The 22,636-nt window shown below is 42.0% G+C and overlaps 1 pseudogene; it reads left to right on the forward strand.

Moving 5' to 3' along the window:
- Window positions 1-4,398: 4,398 nt before the first annotated feature.
- Window positions 4,399-4,507, forward strand: LOC115893794 (annotated as a pseudogene).
- The last annotated feature ends 18,129 nt before the right edge of the window (window positions 4,508-22,636 follow it).

Below are 22,636 nucleotides of genomic sequence, written 5' to 3' on the forward strand. Positions count from 1 at the left end.
CCCATGTCCGAACAAATGAGTGGCAGGAGATCAGAAATTGGTCCCATCTTCACAAATTCAATCTCCCAGTGCCACTTCTTGCTTCCTTGAGGATTCTTCTGGGGCCACTCTAGCTCTTTGTCCTCTAAAAGCTCAGCAATGGGTTGCTGCAGCTCATCAATTCAATTATAGCTGAAAACTTCAGTCTCCATTCCATTTCCTATCACTAATTTGCCCAGCCATGAAATTTTAATACAGCTCATCAGAGGTTCTGTAATGCTATTAAAAAACAACATACAAATACTGTATACCATTAATAGGATATCAACAGTAAGTGCCCCTGATGTTAAATATAAATTATCTGAAATTATGAATTTTCCAAGAAAAAAATTAATGTTAAAGAATGAATCTTTTTGCAAGTTTAAATTCAAAATCAGATTATCTTGCCTTTTAAAATCCAAAATCCAAAGAATTTGAAATCCATAATTAATCTCCCTAGATTTTAATTCTGCTCAGTCTCAGGTAGGAACGTTATACAATGCCTGGGTAGATTTTGGATTTTTCAGTAGCTGCTGCCTGGGTTCTTGTCCACTGTGTGAATTTAGTCTTTTCAGACCCTCCCAAGTTAGGTTAATTGACAGGCTTTGCATATGTCCCACTTCAAAGGAATCAAAAGAGTTAACAGGACACGTAAATTATCACAGCACAAGTCTCACAATTCTAAAATACAGACCCTACAGCCGCTAATTCCTTCATTCCTACATCGCCAGATCTGAGTAGTCAGTGTTACTCAGACCACAGCAAAGACTCAGGGCTACAAGGGGAAGACAAGAAAGAGACAAAGATCTCTCTATTCAGCCTCATCAGGACACCAGACAGTCTCTGCCAAGGTTAGCAGGACCCCATTTGTGCCCCTCAAGCTCCTCAACTCAATAGAGAGAAAGCTTCCATTGCCAGGTTAGTTTTGACACTATTTACTGTACCTAATGGGAAATCTACCCTTGTATACGTTCTTTAAAAGAGTGACATTTGAGATATTCATGCAAGGAATAATTCTGCTACCGCAAGGTTTAGAGATCTGCAGTGATGACAGCATCAGCCCACAGATCTTATTTGAGGTGCTTTGCTTCTTTGCTTCTCTGCATAATTAAAAACCTCTCAATCTTCCTTTTTCTTTAGAGTCCTATGCTTGAGGATTTGTAGGCAGGTTAAGGTAACCGATAAGAGTAGCACCTCAGAAGCTATTACAAGCCTTACACTGAAGCTATAAGAGGAAGGAAATATAGACATAGGAGAAAAATGCAGTCACTGCCAAACTGCAGCTTGGCAGGGAGGGAGCCAGGGAGTGAATACCTCAGCCTCCCCTCCTCCCACTCTGGGATCCCTGCTGGGCCATACTCAACCAGATCTGGAGAGCAAAGCAGCCTGCATGAGAGAGCAGCCTGCGCCTCCAGAGGTACAGGCCAGGGCCTGGAAAGATGGACGGAAGATCTGGAGAAATTTGTGAAGAATACCTAGGACTGCCTTTCTGCTCTATTCCCATCTGTTGTTCCCCTATTCCTTTCAAGAAGGCTCCACTGAGTTTCCAACAGTTAAACCTGCTTCTTAAAGGCATTCCTTTCTATTCTGACACAGGTAGTGCTAAATTATTCCTAGATTCTGCCTATCTTCTTTCATTTTACTTTCCCTTCAATTTCTGGCTCAGACAAGATTTCGGAAAATTCTTCAGATTTTCTCTTGCATGTTCTTAATCAAAACACTCTGGGTCTACCATGGTCATCCACTGTACATACCAACCTTCCCACCTTTAAAATCTCGTGGAGTTGGATAATCCCATTCAGGATAGGGTCTCCATCAGGTCAACACAGGCCTGGATTTTATCTATTATTACCTATTTTAGCTATTATTGTTATTATCTATTTAATATTCCTACTTTCCCTGGGCCTTCTCTTTATGTATGAATTCCACACATTTCTTGGGTATGTTCCCTCAATGTGCACATGATATCTGTGCCACACTGGAGCTTTCCAAATCATGCCTCTTCCTAGTATTCTCTCAAATGTTCCATAATCCCCTGGTATAGCTGACCCAATCTGCAAGCTCTAAGAGACTGTTTTTCAGTCACGCTTGGCTTCCAGCATCTTTCAAGAAGTAATTCTAGCCTTTTTCCTTAAGACATTGCTTGTCTTACTTTTGTTGGACCCCAGTCACTATTTCTGATTTAGTAACATCTAAAATAGTTTCCTCTTAACTCTCATACACTGTTGGTGGGAACGTAAAGTAGTACAGCCACATGAAAAATATTATGGAGGTTCCTCGAAAACTAAAACTAGAACTACCACATGATCCAGCAATCCACTGCTGAGTACGTATCCAAAAGAAAGGAAATCAGTAAATGTATATCAAAGAGATATCTACACACCCATGTTTACTGCAGCACTACTCACAATAGCCAAGATATTGAATCAACATAAATGTCCATCAGTGGATGTCTAGATAAACAAAATGTGGTATATATACACAATGGAATACTACTCAGCTATAAAAAAAGAAATAATATCACTTGCAGCAATATGGACAAACATTATGTAGAACATTATGTTAACTGAAACAAGCCAAGCACAGAAAGACAAGTATCACATGTTCTTACTTACATGGGGGAGCTAAAAAATTTGATCTAACAAAGAGTAGAATGATGTTTACCAGAGGTTGGGAAGGGTAGGAGAGAGAGAGAGAGAGGTTGGTTAATGGGCACAAAAATACAGTTAGACATAAGCAATAAGATCTAATGCCCAGTAGCACAAAATAATGACTATAGTTAACAATAATTTGTTGTACATTTCAAAATAGCTAGAAAAGAAGATTGGGAATTTTCTCAACACAAAGAAACAATAAAGTTTGAGGTGATGGATATATCCCAATTACCCGAATTTGATGATTACATATTATATGCTTATATCAAAATATTGCATGTACCCCATAAATATGTACAACTATTAGGTATCCATTTAAAAAGTAAATAAAAACTGTTTATAAAAATAAGTTTTAAAAAACTAAATAAAATCTTTTTCGCTTGTATAAAACCCTGTTAAGAATAATTACACCTAAGCATATCTCATTTTCCCTTTCATATCTGCCTCTATGAGCTTTTAAACATCAAGTTTTCTATTTCATATCTTCTAGTTTAGTTTCTAGATTGCAACTCATCTCCTAAGAAAATCTTTCCTTTATTACAATTTAATCATATTTCCTTCCATTATTTTATTTTGTTTTCTCCCTTCTATTCTGATAGTAGTTTGAAATATATTTCTCAAGCTACTTTTGTTCCTCTTTGATATCCTGAGTTAATTTTTGATTTCTAGAAGCTGAGAATTCCAGGCCAAAGCCTTTATAGCCTTTGGATTTGAAATCATTTCATTAAGATAATTTTCTACTTTAGTTCTTTTTGATGGCATATTCTCTGCATAAAAAGGACTCATGGCATTTGTTTATTCCTAAAACCTGATCCTATTTTGTGGGCCTCAGAAATCTAAAGTCATGGTCAGAGTTCGTATACCTAACAAATTTTAGCAGCAGCTCTGGGGTCCTCATTCCACATCCCCGCTGCAGCCCATTTGATTTCAACATAACTGAGTGGGACAGTTCTGGCACGTTGCCAGTATCTCCCCTCAAACACTTCCCAAGGCTTCTCTGCTTCAGCCCCCCTCCAAAACCTGAGAAGGCCACTCAGTCCTTGTGCCAACAAGCAAGGGGCCTGCTCTCAATCCATGTGGAACAGGGCACAGCAGATAAATAGCCCAGCTTCCCATGCTCCACAGACAACCTTAGTGTAGTCTACTCAATTCCCAGAGGGCTCTTGTTGCCCATGGTGAAAACCAACTCCATAATACACCCTTTCTTGCTTTCCCTCCTTCCGTTTCTCACTTACTTACCCCATCCTCTCACTTTAGCTTCCTGGGGTCATTTCAAAAGCAAAACAAAAAGGTAACAAAAACACCCTCTCTGCACCCAGTCTCAACTCAGCTCTTGGAGGAAAGCAAACTAAGACACAGAGCAAGCCTAGAGACCTCCTAGTGGGGCAGCATTACAAGAGGCACTTTTTTTTTTTTTTTTTTTTTTTTTGAGACAGTCTTGCTCTGTCGCCCAGGCTGGAGTGCAGAGACTCACTGCAACCTCCACCTCCCGGGTTCAAGCAATTCCCCTGCCTCAGCCTCCCGAGTAGCTGGGATTATGGCACACACCACCACACCTGGCTAATTTTTTTGTACTTTTAGTAGAGACAGGGTTTCACTATGTCAACCAGACCAGTCTTCAACTCCTGACCTCAGGCCATCTGCCTGCCTTGGCCTCCCAAAGTGCTGGGATTACAGGCATGAGCCACCGCGCCTGGTCAAGAGTCATTCTTAAGACAGAACACGTGTCTAAGGCCATACCACCCTGGACACACCTGATCTCAGAAGTTAAGCAGGGTTGGGCCTGTCTAGTATTTGGATGGAAGACTGCCTGGGAATATCAGGTGCTATAGCCTTTAAAATAAATTATAAAAGACAAAGAACACTAGAAATTGCTCTGCCCCCACTCCCTTTTGTCCTTGAGTGCAGTTAATGGAATTTGAGGCAGCCAGCTCAACAGCAGACGAGTTAGGCCTGGCATTAACAATTCACAGCTGGAAGCCTCATGCACACACTAGTGAGGTCCACACGGAATTTAGGTACTTTTGTAGAAGCACAGCAAGAGGAGCAAAAAAAGTGTTCCTGGGCCTCTACCTGTTTCAAGGTAAGCCTTCACTGAGATTCAAAGACTCTCTTTTGATGATTAAATCCCTCTCTCAGCCTTCCCCGCAATACCAAGACTTGGTTCAAGACTTGAACAATAACTACAGCCTTGTTCAAGGTCAGCTATTTCTGACCTCTCAGCTGGGCATCTGTTAAGGCCCAAGCAGCAGCCCCCTTATACACAGCCCTGTCTGTATAGAAAACCACCCTTTCCTGTATAAAAATACCCTTTTGCCTGTAGGCAAAGCCACCATAATCTGCAGTGAGCCACCAACATCATTTTCCCATGTGGTTCCCTTCATTAAGCCCAGGGCCTAAGCCTCTTACAAGGTGAGGCCAACTAGAAGCCAGCTACACAGCGGCAAAAACTAGCCACACAGCCAAATACAGCTCATTGCAGACTGACAGGGTGAAAAGTCACCAGCCTAGGCTGTATCCGCTATTTTGATCCCCAAACTGGACACATTATCTCTTTTCCGAGGTCCCCAGTTCATGTACCAGTGTTAAGAGTTTGGGGAATCAATAAATTATTACATTTTTTTAGTCAAGTTCAGAACCGACTAAAGAGAGATAGACGTAGCGATTAGGCAGATAGAGATTAAAATATTATCTTGATTACTGGTGAAGCTGTTTGCAGAATGTGGCTTAGGTTACCACCAAGGGGATTCTCTAATATGTAATCCCGGAATGAAACTGAAGTAATTGCAGGGGCAGAGGCTTTAAGCTTGCCTATTACTGCATGGCAGAGGGAAGATTAAATTCCACCCAAATTGCCACTTCTTCCCTTAAAAGGAGTGGATGAGGGGGCAGAAAGAGGCCGGGAATGCTACTCTAGGTAATCTGTCCAAAAGGAAACAGGAGGAATGCTCCCTCCTAGCAGTTTCCTCTGCCTACACTTCTTACATTTGTAAGAAAGTAAGATCATCACTGCCTTGTACCTGCACCCATCAGAGAGAGAATGCCCCTAACCAAGTTCATCTCATTCATCTCTGGACAGAACTTCACTGCAGAACATGTCACAAGCCACTTGTCAGACTTTGGATTCTCACCCGGGGCTCGGGTGTCCACCCCAAGCCAATGAACTATGGCAAACAAGGAAGCGCAGCAAAGGGCTGAAGTCTGCAGCATCTAGGACCATTTCTGTAGGCAGGGACTGTGGGAGAGGCACCAGTCAGAGCTGTCCAGAGCAGATTTCAGTGTGGACTTACTTCTGCAGGGTGCATGATGCTGCACCCCCTTGCTTCTGACTCTCCTCTTGTACTGACTGAACAGCGTTCCTGTACCATATCAAGTTAGCCTTCTCCCTGGCACCTCCCTTCAGGGCTTATGGTCAGTGGAGCAGTCCTAGGTAAGGCCTTCTCCTGTTATTCCTAGTACTTCAGGATTCACTTCTCCCACCACCTCTCAATTGCTACCACAGAGTTAGGTCAGGTCCTTTCATGACAACCAACACAATCATCTTACCTCTGCTCCCGAAAACTCCTACCATACCCAGACCACATTCGATGCCTTCCTATTGAGAATGTGTTGGCGAACCCAAGAATCTTTCCAATTTCCAGCACAGAATCAGTGTCCACTTAAATTTACAGAAAAATAATTGGTTGGAAACTATTTTGACTCCCAACCACATGGCAGCAACATTTTTCAAGGGCAATTACATTTTAAGGACTGACTCTTCTAAACTGGCAAGCCCATGTCCTGGCTCCTAGGAGGCCATGCCAAACAGGAAGCTCAGAGAAGCCTGGTTGCATAAGGATAATATGGTGAAAACCACCTTTACACAGCCATTAACTGCATCACAGAGGGCTGCCCTCCCATAAGGTTACATCAGTCAAACTCTTCCAGTCAGTCAGGTAAGAAACCAAGAAGAATAAATTACAAGGAAAAAAAACTAGTCAAAACGATTCAACTCTGTTGAAAAACAGTCAAGTCAGTCAACATTGAACTTGATTATCAAGAGTCATCTAGTGGTCACAACACCACGGATTCCACCTTTTCTCCACTCCTGGCATGTTTTGGAAGTATCATGTAGACATTGCCCTCATGTCCCTAGATGCAGAGGAGAGTACCTCTTTCACTACAGAAAGCCAGGGAGCAGGAAAAGGGAGGGGGGAAGAAAAGGATTTCTAATATTAGCCCTCCCTTTGGCCATGGGAATGCCCAGCAAGCTAAGACCTCAGGAGCAATAATGGTAGCATTGTTGGCACAGTGAGCCTCATGAAGGACAGGGAACATCTGGGCCTGTGTCGAGTCACAAGAGAGCTCTATAGAGACATAAAGTGGGGCAAATAGTTGTTTTGTTCCTTGTTGTTGACAACTTTGGGTCACCCTGAGACCACAGCAACATCAGAGTGGGTCCCCTAAACCACAAAGCATATGCATGGGTCAGTCTGCAGCCAAGCTTGCAGCCCCCACAGCACTCTCATGACCCTACAGAGGTGACCACTACCTGGAGTTCTCAGACCCCACCCCAAGCTCTTTGAATCAGAATCCACATTTTAACAACATCCCTGGGTGAGTAGCTTTCCCAGTAAAGTTTGAGAAGCATGGCTCTCCTTCTTGGACTGAGATTGAGAGATGTGGGTGAATGGGGGAGGAGGGCAAAGAAAAGAACAGAAAGTAAAGCAGAGATAGAAGTATTTGTAAGAGAGAATCACTCTGCTTTTCAGTAAGTTGAAACCAAGGCTACAGGGGCTAGGGAGAATGTAAAACTTGCTTTTGATCAAATCCTGGATCTGAGAAATCTCCACCTTTGATTCAGAGTTCCTCAGTCCTTATGTGAATTTGATAAACTAGGATTTCTAGGCAGGGATCAAAATATTTCACTGCATTCTAGGAAGCCAAATAAAAGCAAGTAAAGAAATGGCAGCTCTGAGAAAATCGATGAACAGAACAAACTAGAAATCCTATTTTCATCCTAAGGAGCCTGCTCAGGCCACCCTCATTTTGCCACTGCAGGATGCTCTCCCACCTCCTCCACTAGCCTTTTGACCCTGAGTGGGTCCCAGTCCTGACTCCTTCATGTCTGAGCTGAAGACACACAGAGTACTACTCCCAGTAGAAGGATCAATTAATTGTAAACAAGAACTTAACACTCTAATTGGCTCCTCACAATCTCACTTAATGATAAAGATGTCACTTGCCTTAGCGAGAAAACCTACTGAAGAAGTTCACGCTCATTAACTCTTTTAAGTTTTAAGGGCAGCAGACAATTTTAAGGTAGCTGACCCAGTGTATTTCTTTGATCTCGTCTATCTAAGGCAACTTCTGATATCCTTGTGTGAATATAAACCAGAGAAGTCTTTGTTAACTACCAAGCTGAGTAAGGATCAAAGCCACTAATCCTGGACAGTCCTGAGTGGAACCCAGATCTCCAGAGACAAGCAAGAAGATTGTTGAAGTCAGGATGCAGACTCAAATCTGTGAGAGTCACATAGAGCAAGCTTGTCCAATTTGTGGCCCGTGGACCACACGTGGCCCAGGATGGCTCTGAATGCAGCCCAACACAAATTTATAAACTTTCTTAAAACATTATGAGATTTTTGTATGGATCTTTGTTTCTTTTTTTTAGCTCATCAGCTATGGTTAGTGTTAGTGTATTTTATGTGTGGCCCAAGACAGTTATTCTTCCAATGTGGCCCAGGGAAGCCAAAAGATTGGACACCCCTGACATAGAGGAAAAGGTAGATGATTCGTATTTCCCCTACCTGGTGCTTTGCCCAACCCCATTGTCTCACAGATGGGCATAATCATGTCTCAGAGTGGAGAGTGGTTCCTGCAAGCATGGGAACAATAGAAAAGTCTGTTCTGCCTACAGAGAGGCAGATGGGAAAACACAGGTTCCTTGAAAGTCAGAATTACACATTATTTTTATTTTATTCTCTGTAGGGTTTTGGTTTTTTGTTTTTGCATTTTCCATTAAATCTATTTTATTTTTTCAATCAGACTTAAAGTGAGGTTACATCAAAATGTAAGGATACTGAAACCAGAAAACCTAGAAATAAGCCTGTTCTCCATCAACTCTTAGCTTTGTAATTTTGGGGAAATCATTTAACTTTCTTAAGCTCCAGTTTCCTCAGTTCACAAATGACTATTTTAATAATTGCTGCCTTCTCAACTTCATAGAGGTTTTGTGAGACTTAAATAAGACAATGAATATTTAGTCCTACAACTCAAAATCACTTAGGACTTTTTCAAAGATGGGATGGCTTTAGATAACCTGCTTATGTTCTGGGCATCTCCTCCTCCTCCTCTAAGACCTGGCATGAGTCCACTGCAGAAAGTAAGGCAGGAGGCAGCAACATAGAGTGGAAAGAGCATGGGGTTTTGAGGTCAGACAGATGTGAGTATAAAATCCAGTTCTGGCCCTTACCATCGGTATGACATTGGGAAAATTACTTCACTTCGCTGAGCCTCAGGTTTTTTAAAATCTATTATATGGGAGCAATATCCATGCAGGATGGCTGTGAGAATCAGAATAAATGCATATTATTTGCCTGGCCCTTTGGAGGCAGTGATTATGACTCCTTCCTCCTGGTAGGCTCAGGAAGTGGAAGTGTAACCAAACATTCTTATATTGAAAGAGTATATAATTAACATTTGCCCTATGGGCTCAGCTGTTTTCTCGACTAAGCATGCATTGGTTGAGGGAAAGGTAAAGTGTTGCTTGCCACTTCTGCCAGGATGCTTATCTACAAAAGCAAGAGCCAAACCTGGTATCAAGTGGGATAGCTATGTCAAGCAATCCTGTCTTCTTGGTCCTGAGAAAGTAAGACTCCAAAGGACCCCACAGAACGCAAGTTCTATACAGGACTCAGTTGCTGTTTAGTTGCCTGCATACCACAGGTGGTACAGGGGTGTAAAATGGTAACCATGGTGGCTGTGGTTGGCAGTGGGTACAACAGAGAGACTCAGGTAGAATTACAGACATCAAAATTAGTAATGACTACCGTGACAAGGGCAACAAAAAGAGACAAAATACAGCCCTGTGGAGGGACCGTGATAAAGACCACTCTTAACAGCAGTGGCATCTCAACTGTGGTCTAAGGGGCAAGCACAAGTCACCCACCCAACCAGACTTCTTAGGAAGCTCCACTCTTCAGCCTGCAGTCTCTAGAAACTAAACAACCAGGAGCAGAAGCCAAGACTACAGGAGTGATGTCCATTCTGAGTGCAGTTGGCTGAAGAAGAGTCGAGGGCTTTTCCAGGGAGAACGTGGGGTTTAGGCAACTGGCCATGGGGTGGTCGGGACAGACAAGAAAGCTCACCCTCCTAATCATGAAGCCCTACTGTGTAAACTGTAGTTTCTGAGCCTGAATCAGACTCTGTAAGCAAAGACTTGATTGTTAAATTTCCTAGAAGACAGGAACAATCATTCTTTGAAAACATCCTCCTCCCATCCTGCCCCAACAAGAAGTCTCTTCTATAATTTCAATTACATTCATAAAAGCATGTTTCAACTGCAAAGTACCACGCAAATGTAAGATGGTTTCATTGCTGTTATTATGGCTAATGGTATTCCAGAAGCCCCACCCCAATGTACAAAGGACAAAACATTCTTAGATGCACAAAATACTTGAGTATCCATCCTAATGAATAAAATGTCATTTACCACCCTGGCTTTTTTCTTATCTTTAGAGACTTCATAATCTTTTCCAGTATTTCAGTAAAGCCAAGGAACCTCACTCTTTTTTAAGCTAATTGCCTGGAAAAAGCATTCCCGCCTCTCTCATATGCAGAATAAAAGTGTCTGCCTGCCTAGCCAAGGCAGAGTCTTAAATATGAGACTGCAGACAAAAGATGAATCTGACTCCATCATTGTTTCCACTCTGAGTTTCCAGGCTGCAGCCCCTATGCTCAAGGTGCCCATTTATTGGGCACTCTCCTTTCTGTATGGTTTCCATGTCATGCATATCATTGGTCATCCCACTTCAGGCTCCCTCAAATCCTACATGCTCCTTCTAACTGTGCAGATAAGTTGAATTTTTATAACAATGGCATGGCTATCCTTGTTCTCTGCTCTTGGAATAATTACAGACAGCGAAGAAGAGAGATGCCTGTTATTTGGCCCACCCATTTGTTCATCCTCTTACCAAATATATACTGAGTCCCTCCTATGTGCAAGGTGGCTGGAAATAGAAATATAGAGAAACATAAATCCAGCCTTGAATTTCCTGTCAACCTGGACAGAGGTCGCTGCCATCCTGTTTCCAAGGAAATGTGTTTTATTTTTCAATTGGTTGCATAGTCAGTAAAAATCACCATAAGCTGGCAATGTCAAGAGGAGAGTAGCGAACCCTAAAGCAAGGAAAAACCTGAAGATGGTCAAGATTATTTAAGCAGGATGCTAAAATCTGGTCCACGCAATGAAATCCACACTGAGTCAGGGCAAGCTACAGTCAGACAGTCACTTAACACACATCTGGGGATGAACCACACAAAAGGAGCTAATGTGAGAATCACAATCCATGAGCAAGTTGAGATTGAAGGCAATAGAGATTGATAAGGAAGCCTTTACCCAGGGCTTCCCTCCTAAGACCTCCTTCTAAGACCTTCCCTGTCTAAGACCTCCCACTTCCACACCCCAAATCCCCAAATGAATACTCCCATTCATCCTTTAAAACTAGTCTAGACATCACTTCCACCAGGAAGCTCATCTTCCTCATCACCACCCCTTCCAGACACAATTTGATGCCCCTTCTTGTTGTACTATTTGGTGCTTTTTTCTTATACCACTGCAGTCTACATACTGGTGTTTAATTGTCTATTTGTGTGTCTAGTATCCCTACACTGTGAGTTCCTGGAGAACATGAATTTGTGTCTTATTTATAATTTACCATAGTGCCTGTTACACTTACTGTGCACACGTTTATAGCATGAATGAATGGATTAATGAATGAATGAATGAATAAAGAGGGCTAATACATTCTTTAGAAGCCTGGGTACTCTGCTCTTACAAGAATGCCTTCATTGAATACAGGGACTTTGCAAACGAAAATGTGCAGCAAATATTCTTCCCTCCTTTAGGTCAAGGGCAGAAAGGCAGCGGAGTGTCAGTTAAGTCTCTCCCTCAGCTGGAGAGACAAGCCATCCACAATTTGCAAGCTTTCCGTGCCTGCTGTGCTTTGGGGGATTTGGCTATAGGGCTCTTAACGAGATCAAGCTGAATCACACAGTTTCATCCTGTCAAAATGCATTGGAAATCTTTCTTGGGTGATTTATCATGGAAATTCACAAGGCAGGGAAGGAGAAGGGGGATTAGAGGAAGCAGAGAAAGCCACTCTCCGCCAGCAGTGCTGGGCTGGCAAGATGCCCACAGCAGCCGCAGCAGCTGGTGGACAAGGCTGTGCTGACATGGGATGGATGGGCTCCTGTGAGAAGGCCACCTCCTGAAAATAAATAATCACCTCCAGGACAGGCCCACTCCAAGAACTGCGTTAACACAGAACAGCTGCACACAGTAAATCCTGGCCAACGAGTATGGTAGGGTGAGGGGGATGGTATTGATTTGCAGCTGCTGGCAATGCCTGACAGATCAGCTAAAATACGGAGTAGCTTAGATTTGCTCCCAAAAGTCAGTAACAACACCGTCACTAATTTAAAGCCAGGGTGTCCACAGCTAACTGAAGTCACTGATAGAGAGACTTGGATAGAGCAATGTAAATAACCAGAAACGTGAGAATATCTTCTGGATCTAAAACGTATCTGTAAATATTTTGACTCCCCTCTCTTGCACTTCCCTCCCAGGCTGTAGGGGCTTATCTCAGGATAATCTTAGTTTTGTACAGATGACTTCGTTTTCTTTTCATGGTGCTGTGTGTGCCAGTGTAGCATGCTGGCACTTCTTGTTAAAAGCAGCATTAACAAATGTGGGCTCAAATAGAAAGCCATTGCCATTTGTCAATGTTGCTTTGAGAAGAGGTGCCAGCTTGCACTATGGGGCCCTGGAGGGCAGAGACTCTGTCATTCCAAGGCTGAGAAACTGCTCTTTGCCAGGCAGGATGCTGAAAACAAAGATACAAAGATGGAATGAAAATGAGACCCTGCTCTAGGACCCCTCGAATCTAACAAAGGAGATAGATCGGAGATAGAGAAAGAGCGGTAGCTAAGAGAAATGACTATGGCACCAGAGGGTGATGCTTTGGAAAGGGTAACCCCTGACTGTTCTGGATCAGAAAGGCCTGGCCCTGGGAGAAGCTTCTAGGAAGAAATTATGCCTCGGTCCACAGGCCAACACAGGGATGATTCAAAAGACCGCTTCTCAGAAATTCGCAGTGTGTATCTATTGTTATTTAACATTTGAGACCCTGCAAGCTTTTCTTTTTCTATTTCTTCTTTGTTCATACATTATCCTTACCAACATGTGTACGCCAGATGTGCGGGGAGTTTAAAAATTCACTGACAATGAAGAGAGGAAGGTGTGGGCAGGGGCCGGAAGATTTGGATTAATCAAGATGAGAATAATGGCCCCTATTTTTTAAAGTTTATTTTTAATAATAATAATTTTTGGAGAAAACAACACAAAGAAAGTGAATGTAGATACAACCCAAAAAGCCCATGGACTTTGAGGCATAGCTGCTGGCATTCTTGGTTTTGGACCAAACAAAGTAAATAACACAAAGAATTACAAAAAAATAATTGAAACCAGAAAACTGGTTTAGTTTCTGTGTTAGTTTCTTAGGGCTACTGTAACAAAGTCCCACAAACTGGTTGACTTAAAACAGACATTTCAAGCAACAACAGATGTTGGCGAGGTTGCAGAGAAATGGAAATGTTTTTACACCGTTGGTGGGAATGTAAATTAGTTCAACCATTGAGAAAGACAGTATGGGAATTCCTCAGTGATTTACAACTGGAAATACCATTTGACCCAGCAATCCCGTAACTGGATATATACCTAAAGAAATACAAATTATTCTGTTACAAAGATACATGCACACATATGTTCGTTGCAGCACTATTCACAATAGCAAAGTCATGGAATCAACCCAAATGCTCATCAATAATAGGCTGGATTTAAAATATGTGGTACATATACACCATGGAATACTATGTAGCCTTAAAAAGGAATAAGATCATGTCCTTTGCAAGGATGTGGAGGAAGCTGAAAGCCATCATCCTTAGCAAACTAACACAGTAACAGAAGAAACACCGCATGTTCTCACTTATAAGTGAGAACTGAAGAATGAGAACGCATGGACACAGAGAGGGGAATGACACACTGGGGCCTGTCGGGGGGTGGGGTGAGGGGGGAGAGCATCAGGAAAAATAGCTGATGCATGCCGGGCTTAATACCCAGGTGATGGGTTGATAGGTGCAGCTAATCACCGTGGCACATGTTTACCTACATAACAAACCTGCACATTCTGCACATGGACCCAGGAACTTTAAAAACAAACATTGATTCTCTCACAGCTCTGGAGATGAAAAGTCTGAAACCAGGGTGTCTGCAGATGTGGTTGCTATTTTGGGGTTACTGAGGGAGAATCCATCTCCCAGCTTCTGCTGGTGGTCGGCAGTCCTTGGAGTTCCTAGGCTTGTAGCTGCATCGCTTCCACTTCCACCTCTGTCTTCACATGGCCTTCTCCCCTGTGTGTCTCTGTGTCTAGAGTTTCCTCATCACAAAAGGTCACCAATCAATGGATTAAGGTCCGCCCTAATCCGGAATGACCTCACATTAACTGATTACATCTCCAAATTAGGTCACATTGACAGGCTCTGGGGGCTAGGACTTTAACATATCTTTTGGGGGAACATATTCAACCCACAATAAATACCCACTAACCCTGCTCACTTTTCATCTCAGCCACTGATGACTTACCAAAGACTAGTTACTCATCGACCAACACTCAATCCAGGGAAATGTGGCAAAGGCAAAAGATTAAAAAGCCAAGAAATACCCATGCCATCTCTCTCCTCTATCTTCCCCCGCTCTCCCCGAATATTGCCTGGGAACTTCTGCAACAGTAAGGTACCTACATATTTGGCAGGACACAAGAGAAAAAGGTTCTTTTTCTGACCTTTTAGCTAGACGGATGTGTGAGCTATCCACCATTCTCCTCTCTACAATGGATGTGTATGTGCGTAGTGTGTTACGTTTGAGCATGATAAATCTGAAATGATTCTGTTGTGGTTTCTCTCTCTTTGTTCACATTTGTCTCCTTTCTACAGACTTGGCATTCTAGTATATCGCACATCCTAAATAGAATGTCCTTTTCTTACTCAGCATCACATTTTGGTAGATAAGAAGAGGTGAATGAAATGCTAAAAGTAATATATAATTTGCTCTTAACAAATGGTAGAAGGAATAATACAGCAGTGATGTTTTATAAAAGAAAGACTAATTACAGTGGAAACCAAACATAGCAAGGATCCAATTTTAATCTTTCATAATGAAAGATGCCACTAACACATCTGGGTGCTTTTTCTTGTTCTTAATAGTAGCTTGAAATAATGACAGTTGGGGAAGCTGTACTATCGTTGTCACAAAGTTTGATTTATAATCAGTCACCTTCCATTTGGCAGCAGCTTACGAGGAAGCAGCATTAGTGAGAAGTCTGGCAGATTTTGCCCTTGAGGTTAAGATACTAAACAAAAATGAAAACTAATCTATCTTCAGATGAAAGGATGGTACTTAAAGTGGAGTGTTTAGGAGACAGTCTTATAAAATGTTTCTCTTTCAAAATGATTTTATTAGAGTAATTAAAAATGCAGAAAAATGATACCATCTTTCAAAAGTTGTATAAAGGCTGTTTTAATCTCCCTTGCTCTCTGGAGCTAGATAAATCTATATATAGCCATTCCTGGTCTACGCTTCACTCATTAGCTCTATATATAGATCCAGATAGAATATTCACTGTGAACATAAGTCACACTGTGTTCACAGGAGGATTGCTTCTTAAAACCTTGAAACTATATGCTTCTTTTGATAGTCCACATAGATGGCCTTGGGAAGTGAGAAGTCAGAGGTCACCTTTAGGTCCCACAGCCATGTCTTTATTTACTTATCCATTCAACAAATATTTGCTGAATATCTATGACACGCAGAACCCATTTTTGTGGGTTTAACAACAACAATAGGAAAAGGTCTCTGTCCTCCACAATCTTACAATAAGGGAAGAAATACACAACTCTACTTTAGGCAGTGTGGCAGCCTATACCACGCCTATATAATAAAAAGAGCCTTCTTACTACAATATAAGAAGCTACAGTATAAGCAATGAAAGCAAACTTTGAAATACAGTGTTGATCGCTAAGAAAGTAACAGAATCCTGAGAGAGAGAGAGAACTGTGAGGTCGGGGTAACTGGGAGGCAAATGCTAAGATCAGGAGCTTTGAGTTTTCAGATTATGAAAAAGGCAACAAGAGATTAGTCCTTTCCAGAAATTTTGACCTGGAGTCTGTGGACTCTCAAAATATTAATATTTGTGCAAGAATTCAAGGAATCTGTGAACTTATATGGGGAAAAAATTACATCTGTATTTTCATATGCCTCTAATTAAAATAGCCTTCAATTACAAAAGGTAAGCAACAGAGCACAGTAATTTCACTAGTAACTACCTTTTCTCCAAAAGAAATCAGATATTTCATATCACATCACAGTGCTGCAAACAGTCTTGAAATGATGATTACACTCATTACTCTTTTATAATTATAATAGTTTTGGGCATGTAACTAGATCTTATTATTTAATGTATGAATAAGAAGCATATATACTAATATTTAATATTTGATGACTGTATTTCAATATAATTATAATAATTTATAATCCTGTGTGTTTTATGTACACAAAAATATTTTAAGAAAAGTGCATAGGCTTCACTGGATTTCCAAAGGAATCCAGACTTCAGCATTAATGAAAGAATGAGTCGGCCGGACACGGTGGCTCACACCTGCAATCCCAGCACTTTGGGAGGCAGAGGCGGGCGGATCACAAGGTCAGGAGATCAAGACCATCCTGGCTAACACGGTGAAATCCCTTCTCTACTCTCTACTAAAAAATACAAAAAATTAGCCAGGCATGGTGGTGGGTGCCTGTAGTCCCAGCTATTCAGGCGGTTGAGGCAGGAGAATGGCGTGAACCTGGGAGGCAGAGCTTGCAGAGAGCTGAGATTGTGCCACTGCACTCCAGCCTGGGTGACAGAGCTAGACTCCGTCTCAAAAAAAAAAAAAAAAAGAGTCAAAAAATATATATAAAATATATATGTAAGAATATATATTTTATATATATTTAAAAACATATATATATATATTCTTCCACTAATGTGAGCTTGTAAGGAAATCTCTGCTATCAATGTGGTAAGAAAAAATTTTTTAAAAAATTACCATTGATGATAGCCACCTTATAAGAACTTATGATCCACTATCATAGGTCTGGTTCACTTATGGGTACAGTCAGAGGAATCCCCCATCCAGAAAGTAAATTAAAATGTTTCCTGGTTAGTAATACTCTCAGATGTGTGGCAGAAACAAATGTCATTTCTTTCTGAGTAAAAGCATCTAAAACTAGGGCCCTAAGGCTTCTTACACGCTATGTTTAAAAAATAAAGAGCTGGGTCAGGCGCGGTGGCTCACACCTGTAATCCCAGCACTTTGGGAGGCCAAGGCTGGCAGATCAGCTGAGGTCAGGAGTTCAAGACCTGCCTGACGAACATGGAAAAACCCCGTCTCTACTAAAAATACAAACTTAGCCAGGCGTGGTAACACATGCCTGTAATCCCAGCTATTCGGGAGGATGAGGCAAGAGAATCACTTGAACCCAGGAAGAGGAGGTTGCAGTGAGCTGAGATTGCGCCATTGCACTCCAGCCTGGGCAACAAGAGTGAAACTCCACCTCAAAATAATAATAATAATAAGCTGGATACAGGGATTAAGATGGCAGATAAGAGGCAGGACTAGCTTGCAGCTCCCACTTGAAGGGACAGAGCAGATGCGGAGACTCACATCGTGAACTTTTGTTCCAGGAACAACCTTAGGAATATACCAGGAAAGCCAAGAGAACCCACAGACCCTCTGAAGGAATGGGATCACTGCTGCAGACTCCCTGAGATGCTGAAACACCGTGAGTCAGCTTGCTTCCTCAGTGGGGAAGCACATAGTCTGGGGCAAGTTCTCAGCCATGGTCACGACTGCCTGGAAATAGACTCGGTGCTGTTGAGGGGGCATGGTGAGAGTAAGGTTGGCCTTTAGGACTGCAGGCTATATGAGAGTGGGGTGAGGCCTGTGACTGCCGGCTTTCCCCAACTTCCCAGGAAACCTGTATGACTCAGCCAAGGCAGCCATAATCCACCTGGGAATATAACACCATTGACCGGGGAACCACACCACTATCTCCAACAGCAGCTGCAGCAAGCCCTGCCCAAGGAGAGGCTGAGCTCAGATATGCCTGTTCCTGACCCCTCCTGTTAATCTTTCTCTAACAGCCCTGACTGCGGAAGACAAAGATAATAATTTCTTGGGAGCACGATGTTGTTGCCCACCACCTGAGAAACCTGAATACTTAACCAGGTGTCCCTAGGGCAAGCTTGCATCCTATTTATAGGGCCACAGCTGATGTACTCTTGAAAGTGCCACCTCCTGGATGGAAGCCAATCAACACAAAACCAGGCACTAAACCCAACAAAAGACCCTCAACAGAGTCCACTTCATTCCCCTGCTACTTCAACTGGAGCAGGTGCTGGCATCCACGGCTGCAAGACCTTAAGACAGATCACATCATAGGACTCTTTGCAGACACTCCCCAACACCAACCTGGGGCCCAGTAGCTCCACTGGGTGACTAGACACAGAAGAGCAAAAACAATCACTACAATTCATCTCTCAGAAAGCCCCATTCCCAGGGGAAGGCGGAGAACACCACATAAAAGGAGCACCATGTGGGACAAAAGAATCTGAACAGGAGTCCTTGAATCCTAGATCTTTCCTCTGACATAGTCTATCTAAATGAGAAGAAATCAGAAAAACAATTCTGGTAGTACGACAAAACAAGGTTCTTTAACACCCCCAAAAGATCATACCAGCTTACCAGCAATAGATATAAACCAAGACAAAATATCTGAATTGCCAGAAAAAGAATTCAAAAGGTAGATTATTAAGCTAATCAAGGAGGCACCAGAGAAAGGTGAGGTCAACTTAAATAAAAAACATGATACAGGATATGAAAGGAAAATTCTTCAGTGAAGTAGCATAAATAAAAAAAAAATCCACGCCAGCCTGGGTGACAGGACAGAGTGAGACTCTGTCTCAAAAAAAAAAAAAAAAAAAAAAAAAAAAAAAAAAAAAAAAATCACAACTTCTGGAAATTAAGGGCACACTTAGAGAAATGCAAAAGGCACTGAAAAGTCTCAGCAATAGACTGAAACGAGTAGAAGAAAGAACTTCAGAGTTATAAAACAAGACTTTCAAATTAACCCAATCCATCAAAGACAAAAGAAAAAAGAATTTTAAAAAATGAACAAAGCCTCCAAGAAGCTTGGGACTATGTTAAATGTCCAAACCTAAAAATAATTGGTGTTCCTATAGAAGAAGAGAAATCTAAAAGTTTGGAAAACATATTTGAGGGACAAATCGAGGAATATTTTCCTGGCCTTGCTAGAGATCTATACATGCAAATACCAGAAGCTCAACAAACACCTGGGAAATTCATCACAAAAAGATCACTGCCTAGGCACATAGTCATTAGGTTGTCTAAAGTCAAGACAAAGGAAAGAATCTTAAAAGCTGTGAGGGAAAAGCATCAGGTAACCTATAAAGGAAAATCTGTCAGATTAACAGCAGATTTCTCAGCAGAAACCCTATAAGCAGGAAGATACTGGGAACCTATTTTTAGCCTCCTTAAACAAAACAATTATCAGCCAAGAGTTTTGTATCCAGAGAAACTAAGCTTCATAAATAAAAAAGATGCAGTCTTTTCCAGACAAACAAATGCTGAAAGAATTCACCACTACCAAGCCAGCACTACAAGAACTGCTAAAAAGAGTTCTAAATCTTGAAACAAATTCTCAAAATACACCGAAATAGAACCTCCTTAAAGCACAGGACCTAAATAACTATAACACAGTGAAAAAAAAATGGTATTCAGGCAACAAATAGCACAACAAATAGAATCATACCTCACATCTCAAGACTAACATTGAATGTAAATGGCCTAAATGTTCCACGTACAAGATACAGAATAGCAGAATGGAAGAATTCACCAAGTTTCTACTGTCTTCAGTAGACTCACCTAACACATAAGGACTCACAGAAACTTAAGGTTAAAGGGGTGGAAAAGATATTCCATTCAAATGGACACCAAAAGCAAGCAGGAGTAGCTATTCTTATATCAGACAAAACAAGCTGTAAAGCCACAGCATGTAAAAAAGACAAAAAGGGACATTATATAATTATAAAAGGACTAAGCCAACAGGAAAATGTCACAATTCTAAATATATATGCACTTAACACTGGAGCTTCCAAATTTGTGGAACAATTACTACTAAACCTAAGAAAGAAGATAGAATAGTGGGAGATATCAATATTCTACTGACAACAATAGACAGGTCATCAAGACAGAAAGTCAACAGAGAAACAATGGACCTAAACTGTAACCTACAACAAATGGACTTAACAGATATTTACAGATTCTATCCAATAATTGCAGAAATATACATTCTGTTCATCAGCACATCAAACATTATCCAAGATAGACCGTATGATAGGCCACAAGTCTCAGTAAATTTAAGAAAATCAAAATTATATCAAGTACTCTCTCATATCACAGTGGAAGAGAACTGGAAATCAACTTCAAAAGGAACCCTCAAAACGATGCAAACATATGTATGTAAATTAAATAACCTGCTCCTAAATGATTGTTGGGTCAACGATAAAACAAAGATGGAAATTAAAAAATTCTTTGAACTAAAAAATAATAGTGACACAACCTATCAAAACCTCTGGGATACAGCAAAAGTGGTGCAAAGAAGAAAGTTCATAGCATTAAATGCTTACATTAAAAATTCTGAAAGAGCACAAATAGACAATCTAAGGTCACACCTCATGGAACTGGAAAAACAAGAACAATCCAAACCCAAACTCAGCAGAAGAAAAATAATGAAGATCAGAGCAGAACTAAGTGAAATTGAAACAAGAAAAAAAAAAAAAAAAAATAGGGGGCGGAGCAAGATGGCCGAATAGGAACAGCTCCAGTGTCCAACTCCCAGCGCGAGTGACACAGAAGACCGGTGATTTCTTCATTTTCGACTGAGGTACTGGGGTCATCTCACTGGGGAGTGCCAGACAATCGGTGCTGGTCAGCTGCTGCAGCCCGACCAGAGAGAGCTGAAGCTGGGTGAGGCATCACCTCACCTGGGAAGCGCAAGGGGGAAGGGAATCCCTTTTCCTAGCCAGGGGAACTGAGATACACAACACCTGGAGAATCGGGTAACTCCCACCCCAATATTGCGCTTTAAGCAAACGGGCACACCAGGAGAATATACCCACACCTGGCCGGGAGGGTCCCACGCCCACAGAGCCTCCCTCATTGCTAACACAGCAGTCTGCAATCTAACCGAAACAGCAGCAGCGAGGCTGGGGGAGGGGCACCCGCCATTGCTGAGGCTTAAGTAGGTAAACAAAGCCGCTGGGAAGCTCCAACTGGGCGGAGCTCACAGCAGCTCAAGGAAACCTAACTGTCTCTGTAGACTCCACCTCTGGGGACAGGGCACAGCTAAAAAAAAAAAACAACAACAACAACAAGGCAGCAGAACCTCTGCAGATGCAAACGACTCTGTCTGACAGCTTTGAAGAGAGCAGTGGATCTCCCAACACAGAGGTTGAGATCTGAGAAGGGACAGACTGCTCAAGTGGGTCCCTGACCCCTGAGTAGCCTAACTGGGAGACATCCCCCACTAGGGGCAGTCTGACACCCCACACCTCACAGGGTGGAGTACACCCCTGAGAGGAAGCTTCCAAAGTAAGAATCAGACAGGTACACTCGCTGTTCAGCAATATTCTATCTTCTGCAAACTCTGCGGCTGATACCCAGGCAAACAGGGTCTGGAGTGGACCTCAAGCAATCTCCAACAGACCTACAGCTGAGGGTCCTGACTGTCAGAAGGAAAACTATCAAACAGGAAGGACACGTATACCAAAACCCCATCAGTACGTCACCATCATCAAAGATTAGAGACAGATAAAACCACAAAGATGGGGGAAAAGCAGGGCAGAAAAGCTGGAAATTCAAAAAATAAGAGCGCATCTCCCCCTGCAAAGGAGCGCAGCCCATCGCCAGCAACGGATCGAAGCTGGTCAGAGAATGACTTTGACGAGAAGAGAGAAGAAGGCTTCAGTCCATCAAACTTCTCAGAGCTAAAGGAGGAATTACGTACCCAGCGCAAAGAAACGAAAAATCTTGAAAAAAGTGGAAGAATTGACAGCTAGACTAATTAATGCAGAGAAGGTCATAAACGAAATGACACAGATGAAAACCATGACACGAGAAATACGTGACAAATGCACAAGCTTCAGTAACCGACTCGATCAACTGGAAGAAAGAGTATCAGCGATTGAGGATCAAATGAATGAAATGAAGCAAGAAGAGACACCAAAAGAAAAAAGAAGAAAAAGAAATGAGCAAAGCCTGCAAGAAGTATGGGATTATGTAAAAAGACCAAATCTACGTCTGATGGGGTGCCTGAAAGTGAGGAGGAAAATAGAACCAAGTTGGAAAACACTCTTCAGGATATCATCCAGGAGAACTTCCCCAACCTAGTAGGGCAGGCCAACATTCAAATTCAGGAAATACAGAGAACGCCACAAAGATACTCCTCCAGAAGAGCAACTCCAAGACACATAATTGCCAGATTCACCAAAGTTGAAATGAAGGAAAAAATCTTAAGGGCAGCC

Source organism: Rhinopithecus roxellana, chromosome 15, assembly GCF_007565055.1.
Source record: "Rhinopithecus roxellana isolate Shanxi Qingling chromosome 15, ASM756505v1, whole genome shotgun sequence".
NCBI lineage: Eukaryota > Metazoa > Chordata > Mammalia > Primates > Cercopithecidae > Rhinopithecus > Rhinopithecus roxellana.